Source organism: Dipodomys ordii, unplaced genomic scaffold, assembly GCF_000151885.1.
Source record: "Dipodomys ordii isolate 6190 unplaced genomic scaffold, Dord_2.0 Scaffold7, whole genome shotgun sequence".
Lineage (NCBI taxonomy): Eukaryota > Metazoa > Chordata > Mammalia > Rodentia > Heteromyidae > Dipodomys > Dipodomys ordii.
The window spans coordinates 112,704-118,951 of NW_012267223.1; the positions used below are offsets into that span (position 1 = coordinate 112,704).

General features: G+C 66.2%; 1 protein-coding gene across 1 annotated transcript in view; it reads left to right on the forward strand.

Annotated features, from left to right (window-relative positions):
* The first annotated feature begins 298 nt into the window (after positions 1–298).
* The window catches only part of Aatk (apoptosis-associated tyrosine kinase), a 29,513-nt gene continuing 23,563 nt past the window's right edge, over positions 299–6,248 (forward strand). Inside the window, exon 1 of the mRNA XM_013036225.1 lies at positions 299–360. The gene's annotated coding sequence lies outside the window, so the exon portion shown is untranslated. The remainder of the gene's footprint in view (positions 361–6,248) is intronic.

The following is a 6,248-nucleotide window of genomic DNA, read 5'->3' on the forward strand; positions in this document are numbered from 1 at the left end:
GGCCCCAGAGCCTGAGGTGGTGGGCAGGGCCGGCCTCGCGGCCACTCCCGGTGTGTGGCGGTGTGTGGCGTGTGCGGTGTTGGAGGGCTTTGGCGCGGCCCCTGCGGCCCGCCCCGCCGGCTGTCACGGAGGAACCAGCCGCAGGACAGCGCCTCCTCCCCGCCCCCCGCGGAGGAAGCCAGCAGAGGAAATGAGGGCAGCGGACGCGGGGCCGAAGCCAGTTCCCAGACGGCCTGTCTGGGTGGACAGTGGCGTCCCCTGCCTGTCTGGGCCAGGGCTGGGCTGTCCGCGTGGGGCGGGCCGGGCCCTCCTGGGGTCTCGGTGGGGGCAGAGCCACGCGGGAGCCACACCCCGAACCCGGTAGGTGGGGGTTTCTGGGAGGACAGCGGCCACCCTGCCCCTGACAGCCTGCCAGGGGGATGGCTGTCCCCGAGGGCTCTGTTCCGGCAGGGTCCCCGGGGACATGGCGACACCCAAGACACATGCAGGCTCTGTTCAGGGGCCCCACAGGCGTCCTGGGTGGGTGAGGGCCCCCCCGCCCGCCCTGGCCTCCGCTGGCAGGGCACAGGGCCGCCACCTTCCTGCCCAACCACCCGGCAGGGAGAGGCTCCTCCCTGTCACCGGCTCAGGCAATGACATCAGGCAGCCTTAGCCATGTGGCCCGATGCCTGCTGGGAAATGACCGGCTGGACGTGTGGGCCGGGCAGGGGATGGGGGCAGGGGCTCAGAACCTGGGCGCTGATGAGGTGACTCTGTGCCCTAAGCCTGGGCCGGCGTGGGGCGGCCACTGACCGGGGTGAGGCTCGGGGGTCCAGCACTCACTCAGCCCCTCCGGCTTCATGTTGGGTTCTGATTCACCTGTTTGTTTTTTTCCCTTTGGTACGGGAGCGGGAACCCGGCCGGTGCGCGTAAGGGTCTATGCCGCGCCATGCACACGCCAGCCCCCGGAACCCTTCATGCCAGCAAGGGGCCCGTGTGTGCGTTTTGCCCTGCAGGATTTGCAGCTGGCCGCCCTTCTCAGTGTGGTGGGGCTGGGCTGAGGGCCAGGCCAGGGGCACCAGAGGGGGCGGTCACTGCATAGAGGGTGCAATGCTCCTGTCCCCACCGGTTCTTTCCTGTCTCCTGGTCGGGCTGTGGAGCTGTCCACGGGCCACATAGAATTTCCTCAGATCCCCTGGGGCCGCAGGCCACATGCCCTGCCCCCAGCTGTGGCCTGCAGCCAGTCCAGCTGAACTCACCTCACATGATGCCATCCCAGCCCTGCCTGTGCCCATGGCCCTGACCCCGTCCCCATGGCCCTGACACCGTCCCCATGGCCCTGACCCTGTCCCCACAGCCCTGACCCCATCCCCACCGCCCTGACCCCGTCCCCATGGCCCTGACCCTGTCCCCTCGGCCCTGACCCCATCCCCACAGCCCTGACCCCATCCCCCTCAACCCTGACCCCGTCCCCTCAGCCCTGACCCCATCCCCCTCAACCCTGACCCCGTCCCCTCAGCCCTGACCCCGTCCCCTCGGCCCTGACCCCATCCTCTCGGCCCTGACCCCATCCCCACAGCCCTGACCCCGTCCCCACCGCCCTGACTCCGTCCCCATGGCCCTGACCCCATCCCCATGGCCCTGACCCTGTCCCCCTCAACCCTGACCCTGTCCCCTCGGCCCTGACCCCGTCCCCACAGCCCTGACCCCATCCCCCTCAACCCTGACCCTGTCCCCATGGCCCTGACCCCATCCCCCTCAACCCTGACCCTGTCCCCACGGCCCTGACCCCGTCCCCATGGCCCTGACCCCATCCCCCCTCAGCCCTGACCCCGTTCCCACAGCCCTGACCCCGTCCCCCTCAGCCCTGACCCCATCCCCCTCAACCCTGACCCCCTCAACCCTGACCCCGTCCCCATGGCCCTGACCCCGTCCCCACGGCCCTGACCCTGTCCCCACGGCCCTGACCCCGTCCCCACGGCCCTGACCCCGTCCCCACCGCCCTGACCCCATCCCCTCGGCCCTGACCCCGTCCCCCTTGGCCCTGACCCCGTCCCCACCGCCCTGACCCCGTCCCCTTAGCCCTGACCCCATCCCCCTCAGCCCTGACCCCGTCCCCCTCAGCCCTGACCCCGTCCCCACGGCCCTGACCCCATCCCCACAGCCCTGACCTCATCTCCCTCAACCCTGACCCCGTCCCCATGGCCCTGACCCCGTCCCCACGGCCCTGACCCCGTCCCCTCGGCCCTGACCCCGTCCCCACGGCCCTGACCCCGTCCCCACGGCCCTGACCCCGTCCCCCTCAGCCCTGACCCCGTCCCCTCGGCCCTGACCCCGTCCCCACGGCCCTGACTCCGTCTCCTCAGCCCTGACCCCGTCCCCACCGCCCTGACCCCATCCCCTCGGCCCTGACCCCGTCCCCTCAGCCCTGACTCCATCCCCTCGGCCCTGACTCCATCCCCTCGGCCCTGACCCCGTCCCCATGGCCCTGACCCCGTCCCCACCGCCCTGACCCCATCCCCTCGGCCCTGACCCCGTCCCCACGGCCCTGACCCCGTCCCTGTGCAGATCCGGTGCACTTTCCCCAGGCTCTGCAGGCGTGGCTGTCACACTCTGAATGATGGTTTGCTGCGTGGACAAGGCAGCCGGGCACCTGCTCCGCATGTGTGCACATGTGTGTGTACATGTGTGCAATAGCTCCATCCAGCTCTGGCCTGGCGCTTGGGTGCTGCTCTGCGCGTCTGGCAAGCCACCTCATCTTTGCTGAGATTTCATTCCATGCACACAGGGTGAAGTCAAGCCTTTCATTCAGGAAAGGCTGGGCTGCACCCCACCACCCCAGTCCGGGAGCACTCTCCCCGTACGCACGCACAGCCGTGAGCTGTCACTCCCTGTTCTGAGGCGCACACTGCACAGTGGGCGTGGGTGGAGGGACCCTTCACCCCGACCCCTCCCCTGGGAGGTGGCTGGGTGCGGGGTCTGGTGTCGTCCAGCAGGCCGGTGTGCAGTAGCTCGTGGTGACCCCGGCTCTGAGCGTCAGAGTCCCCGCGGGACGCCGCTGCGCCCCTCCTTGGTGCTCTGCGGCGGCCGTGTATGCTGGACACAGCCAAGGACAGACGCACGCATCGAGACCCCGCTGCACGGGCTCACTTGTGAGGGATGCAGGGCAGACATGCGCACCCCACCTGGCACGGCCCCAGGCGGGCCTCTTCCCTGGGGACCCACAGTCTCCCCTGTGCTCCCCGCAGGGTCTCAGGGCTGCCCACCGGGCATGGCCATCTTGGTCTTCCTGAGCGGCAGGGCCCGGCCCCTGTCCTGCTCGGACCTGGGCCCCGCGGGTGCAGCATTGTCCCCAATGAGGCTGTGGCTGCTCGGGCCTCTGCAGAGGCTTGCAGCCCTGCTCTCCATCCTGTGCTCCTGGTGATGGTGGCACCACGCTTAGCTCTGGGCCTAGAACGATGGTGTCCCTGGCTCACCTTTCCCTCAGCGACAGGCCTTCAGGGTCTACCTAAAGCCGGGCGCAGCCGGCATGAGTCCCGGCGCTCCATGGCCTGGCCTCAAAGCCCCGGGAGGCCACTGGCATGTGGTGGTGCTGGGCGGGAGCAGCCGTGTGACCGGGAGCCAGGCTGAGGAGTGAGCACCGGGAGCCGAGGCTCAGGCACTGGGAGCGGGCCTGGGAGACACTGCGTGAGCCCAGGTGCCCCGAGGCCACTCCTCCCAGACCCGCTGGGAGGGCCTGTGGCACGGCTCCGTCCTGCGCCTGTGCCGAGATGTCCTCCCAGTGCCACGCTGGAGCATCCCCCCCCCCCCCCCCGTCGCCGCGATCCCTGGTGTCTGGGGCCTGAGTTCTGGGGTAGTGAGTCAAAAGGCCGGGAAGGCAGATCTTACTGTCCTGGGAGAATGCTGAGGGGCCTTGTGTGTGCGCTGGGGGAGGTGGACGTGAGGGGCGGTGTGTGTGTGACCCCTGTGGAAGAGAAGCCTGCACATGTGAGGATTTTTACACTCCTGTGTGTGCTGGGCCAGGTAGGCACAGATGTGTGTGAGGACTGTGATTCAGAAGTAGGGGTGAGTGATGGCTGCCGGGCACACACGTGCATTTGTGTGCAGGGGTGAGTCTGTGTGCACCGTGTGTGAGCATGTGCTAATACACATGTGTATACTCCTCAGGTCTATAGTAGCTCACGTCTATACTCCTAGCTCAGGAGGCTGAGATCTGAGAATCACAGTTCAAAGCCAGCCTGGGTAGACTCTTTTTGTTTTTTTGTGTTATCAGTTATGGGACCTGAACTCCAGGCCTAGGCGCCGTCCCTGAGCTCTTTTGCTGAAGGCTAGTGCTCTACCACTTTGAGCCACAGCTCCACTTCTGATTTTCTGGTGTGTAATTGGAGATGAGAGTTTCATGGACTTTCCTGCCCAGGCTGGCTTTGAACTGTGATCCTTAGATCTCAGCCTCCTGAGTAGCTGGGATGACAGGCGTGAGCCACCGGCGCCTGGCTTCCATGAGACTCATCTCTAATCAGCCATACACAAACCAGAAGTGGAGCTGAGGCTCCAAGTGGTGGAGTGCTAGCCTTGAGCAGAAGAGCTGAGGGACAGCACCCAGGCCCTGAGTTCAAGCCCCAAAGCCCACAAAAAAAAAAAGCGTGTATGTGTGTGTGAGAGAGAGAGAGAGAGAGAGAGAGCTAGTGTGAGCTAGTGTGAGGAATGTACCCTCACAGCATCACCTGGGCCCTCCAGAAGCCTGTGAACCCCAGGCTGACCCTGCCCTGACCCCTGACCTTTGGGTACAGGTGACTGGCCTCGTGACAGTAGTCAGGGAGGCCGTGGTGGTGTCAGGGCTCCCAGCATGGCCTGCGGTCTCTGTGGCCCGCTGTCTCTGTGGCCATGTCACCCCAGGGACAGGCCTGGTTTTGTCTCTACCCAAGGATGGAATCTGCAGGATTCGGCTCCTCTCAGAGCCCAGCTACTTGTCCAGCCAGGAGCCGGGAGGGGTGTCGCCGCGTGCTCTGGGTGCTCCCCGCCCGCCCGCCAGGGCTTCCCCATCTGGGCGTGCTCACCCCCAGGTTGTGACAGTTCCTTCCTGTGCCCCCACGCGGGCGGGCGGGAGGGGCAGGCAGGCAGCCCCTCGGGCTGAGCGGAGGTGACCAGCACCGACTGTCCTGGACGCTGTCCACAGGGCCTGCAGAGACGGCGGTGAGGAGTGAACAACAGAGGGGTTGGGCAGAGGGGTCCCGGGACCCCCGCGCAGGACCCCCTCCCGGAGCACAGGGACAGCCGGGGCCCACTGTGCAAAGCCCTGCCCCCACCTGCTTCTAGAACATTCCCATCACCCCAGAAGGAACCCGGCTCCCCAGCCCTGGTGACTGTAGGCTCACCTCTGTGTCTGGGCCTGCCTGGGCTTCAAGTCTGTGACTCCACCCGGCCACCGCCATAGGCCCCAGAGCGTGGCTTTCTCCCTGCTGTACCGCGCTGCTGCGTGGTCTGCCAGTGTCCCCCGTACCCTGTGGGGCTCCACACCTGGTCAGTGGTCCTGGAGGTAGCATCAATCCAGCAGAGGCTCTGGGAAGCTGGACCCTGCTTTGGGCTGGCCTGGCAGGGGTCTTGGATAGGGTCTGGGGCAGGGGGCCTAGGCCGTGCCGTCCTGTGGACGGGGAAGGTGCCGTGCTGCAGGCCAGCCCATTGGCAGGCCCTGGGCCCGGTTGAGGGGATCTGGGCAGGTGGTCCCTGAGTCCCAGGCATGGCTCCTGGATGGAGTAGGGTGTGGGGGGGGGAGGGGGGCTGGAGAGAGTGCTGAACCTGAAACCCTGGGGTGCGGATTTCAAGTTCAGTGAGACCTCTCACTGAGGGGTGAGGTGACGCTTCATTGGTTGTGGTGAGTAGGGGCTTTCTGCCCAAGATGGCTTTGAATCTCAGTCCTCCCAACTGCTGAGTCCTGAGTAGCTAGGATGACAGCCATAAGCCACTGCGCCCAGCTCCACCATCTGATCCTAGCCCATCTCCACTATCTGATCCTAGCCCAGCTCCACCATCTGATCCTAGCACAGCAGCTCCACCATCTGATCCTAGCACAGCTCCACCATCTGGTCCTAAGCTAGCCCAGCTCCACCATCTGATCCTAGCACAGCAGCTCCACCATCAGATCCTAGCCCAGCTCCACCATCAGATCCTAGCACAGCAGCTCCACCATCTGATCCTAGCCCAGCAGCTCCACCATCTGATCCTAGCCCAGCAGCTCCACCATCTGATCCTAGCACAGCAGCTCCACCATC